The sequence below is a fragment of the Sinocyclocheilus anshuiensis genome, unplaced genomic scaffold (assembly GCF_001515605.1).
Source record: "Sinocyclocheilus anshuiensis isolate Anshui unplaced genomic scaffold, SAMN03320099.WGS_v1.1 scaffold392, whole genome shotgun sequence".
NCBI classification, from domain to species: Eukaryota; Metazoa; Chordata; class Actinopteri; order Cypriniformes; family Cyprinidae; genus Sinocyclocheilus; species Sinocyclocheilus anshuiensis.
Window position 1 is genome coordinate 3,435,565 of NW_015557091.1, and position 4,070 is coordinate 3,439,634.

The following is a 4,070-nucleotide window of genomic DNA, read 5'->3' on the forward strand; positions in this document are numbered from 1 at the left end:
GAACGCGCCGGCGGATCTCCACCAAATTCTGGGGATCCCTTCAGCTCGAGGAGCCCTCTCGAACGCCACTCTCCGCGTGTCGGTAGCCCCCGGGATCGCTAGATCGGTCTGCGCCAGACCGCGGATTTAACCACCCGTAACTTCCAAACCCCGGGGGCTATCGACGCAGGGGTGGTCTCATTCGAAAGAGGGCCTCGAGACGTACACTCGATTCGCGTTCGAGAGGGTTCCTCGAGCTGAAGGGATCCCCCGCATTTGGTGCGGATGTGCCGTGCCGTTACGGAGATATGGCCGTTCAAAGTTTCAATGGTTTTCCATTGACTTAAGCTTTAAAGCGTTTCATCCAGGTCGCCAGTAGCAAACAATGGAGCGCGCTCTGCTGGACAAACTAAGTAATTACACCATTTCAAGCATTTTATCTGCATTATATGTTCTGTAAAAAAAATGTTCATATCGGCGGCATATTCGCCGATACCGATATATCGGCGACAGGCTCATATCGGCCGATAATATCGGCAAAACGATATATCGGTCGGGCTCTAATATATACCAATAATAGATTCTTAAACACAGCAAGTTCCTGTTTAATGGAAAAGTAGAGAAAAAAATTTAATAAATATTTTTTTTTTTTATGTACAGACAAACCAATAATTGGTTTATCTAATAGTTTTACTTTTCTATTTATCAAAATCTTTTTTTAAAGTTTACAGATGCCATATGCTAAAGATTCACATTCAACACAGAAAAACGGTGTTCCTGGTAAAAAAAAATACATTTAAAATTACGCTTTTTTAAAATAATTGACTTTTTGATTTATAATAATAATGTTTTTCAATCAAAGTTGCCTAACGATAAATTAATTCTTATTGAAGCATATAATAATTATTATTGGACAATCTAAATAATCAGTATCAGTAACAGACAGAGAATCAGTCAGGACAAAGAAGATGAAAAAAATTAATGCTATGCCGTTTTACTAGTCATGTGTAACGGGTAAGTTACTTTGTAATGAGTCCCTCTATTATATGACCTTAAGTCACCCTCTACTACACCTGTCAATCACAACTGATGTGCGGGAACACAAAGCCGTTAACTGCACTGCATGAGTTCAGTAACATGTAAGATGGCCAATACTGTGTTACTCAATGATTTCTCTAGAAAAACGTCGAGATTATTAATAAGAATGCTTTAAGGCGCGTGCTGATGTCAGATGCAAAGTGTTTCTGCTCGTATTGGTTGAGTGCATCCGACTTAACAGATTTAAAACATGCAGTTGATGCATTAAAATACAATTCAATGCAATTGCGAAAAACAATCCGGTGCAATGCAAATGCGCAAAAACGCACTGCATTCAATGCATCAGGCTCCTCAGAAAAACAAGTATGGCTTTCAGTTAGCCTAAGGTCCCGATTGTAAACTGACTCTACCGGTCGGCCAATTAATATTTTACATGCATGGATAAAACAAGAGATTTTTGCATCAGTGCACAAGACGATCGTTCTTTGATGCTCAAACACATCATAATAATAGACGTGACATTGTGCACGCAGGATGTAGCGCAACGGCTCGGTGTTACAGGCCAACAGCAGCATCTAGCATCCCACTTTATCCCTATTCACTACATGTCCCACTCCTCCAACCATCCCTCTCTTTTTCCCCAGACAAAATGCCCCTCAGATGGGCAGCTAAAGCGATGTATCTCAACCGGACAGTGAGTGTGGGTACGTACGGTCGCTGGGTTTTTGTAGCGGGCGAATAATCCAGTATTTCGCTCGTATCTGATGATGTTGTCTGTCTCGCGCTCTTGCGTCGGCTGCGAACACAACGCCAAGTTCTTTGACTACGCAGAGCGAGCTCTGGCAGCACCGTGCGTCACTTCCGCCTCTGGCAAGAAGGGAAGCGGAAAGACGTTTTTTTTTTTTTTTACAGAAAATATCACCATTACATACAAAGAGGTGACATTACATGCAAAGCACCATTTATAGACGTATGTAACAATAAATAAATAATACACAAAGAAAGCTTTAACAAAATAAATTAAAAAGATTAAATAAATTAACCGTTTAAAAACATTCTTGGAAGATGAAATAGTTTGGATATACTGTTGAACCTCTTTTTTAAAAACAATATATAAAGGATTTTGATGAGTGAATTTACTGCGGTGAATATGACATTTTGCAAGAAGTAATAATAGGTTAATAATAAAATAGGCTATTCATTAATTTTATCTTTTTGTATATTAAAGAAGCCAAACAGTACATCCTTAAAAAGCAGAGAGAAACCCTGGAGTACACAGCGATTGATAACATTAGAAAATTCAATCCAAAATAGCTGTGTGTGAGGACAATCCCAAAAGATATGCATATCAGTTTCATTAGGGTCACCACAAAAAGAACAGCTTGTATCTATGTCTGATTTAAACCTTTTCAAAAAACACTTTAGCTGGGTAAAATCTGTGTAACAATTTGAATGAGATTTCTCTAACCTTGTTAGTTATTATGTATTTCGAAGACAGAGTCCATACTTTTTTCCAATCAATATAATCAACCACATTCTTCCAATAAGACATCACATATGGAGTTGTTACAAGCTCCTTTTGAAAAAGCGATCTAATCTTATAGTTACGTGATGAATGATGTGACAAAAAGCTAAGTTTTCCTACTGGGATGTCAAACGGGTCTAAAGAAATAGATAAAGTGCTGGATGATCTAGCAGAGTCCCTTAAAAGCATAACAGCTCCTTTAGGAACAGCATCCATGACAATGGAGAATTCTTTGGGAGTTACTGGAAAATTAAATTTACATAAGAATTCTTCGTAACTTAAAATAAGACCTTCTGAGTTAAATAACTGGGAAACAATCAGAATGTTTTTCTCAAACCAACTACTAAAAAATAAAGATTTTCTCTTATATACAATGTCTTGATTGTTCCAAATGAAGTAACGGTGAGGGGAGAAGTTGTGCTTAAAGATTAATGACCATGCAAGTAATGCCTGTTTATGAAATTTAGATAAATTGTAAGGGATTCTAGCAATACTATAATTACAGATCAAAAGGAAAGGGAGACCACCTAATTTGGAAAAGAAGTAATTCGGGATAAAATTCCAGATTGAGTTTGGATTACACAAAAACTGTCTAATCCAATTCATTTTGAAAGTGTTGTTCAAAGAAGAGAAATCAAGGAAATGCAACCCACCATACTCATATGTGTTCATTAATACAGACTTCTTAACATAATGGATTTTGTTTTTCAAAAATTCTCGATCCGCTATATGGATACCCTGAATACCACTTTCACACAAATGTTGACAGTAGCTGCACACAAAGAAGAAATAAATAGGGAGAAATGGGACACCCTTGTCTCACTCCTCTGGATAAACTAAACCTGGGTGAAGTGCCATTCTTTAATTTAATCGAAGCACTTCCATTATTGTAAAGGGTTTTAATTACTCTACAAAACATATCCCCAAAACCAAATTTAACTAATGAATTAATAATAAATTGGTGCTCCAAAGAATCGAAAGCCTTATAGAAATCTAAGAAAAGAATGAAGCTGTCCTCCTGAATCAAGTCTGAATAATCTAATAAATCAAGAATCAACCTTATATTGTTAACAATGTGTCTTTTATTCAAAAAACCAGATTGTGTCTCATCTATAACAGATCCCAATACAGATTTTAGTCTTTTAGCAAACATAATAGCTAAAATTTGATAATCACTGTTAAGCAGAGAAACGGGACGCCAATTGTCAATTAAAAGTAAATCTTTTTTAGGTTTCGGAATTAAAGTAATTAAGCCTTGAGTGAGAGTCGGGAGGGGGGGGTAGTGGAGCTTCATTCTGTATGCTTTCTTCAAAAACCTTAAAGTCCCCATGAAATCAAAATTAAAGTGTTTTTGGGTGTTAGTATCAATATGTTAGTCTTAAAGTTATCTATAAGGCAGTGTGCTCCAAAACAGTGACAAAATTCGCATTTAGAAGATATAAGCATTCAAAGCTTGCAGTTCATCACTTCTGCCAAAACGGCTCAACGATATTTTTGATGTCACATCGTACTTCAGCTTCTCATCAAA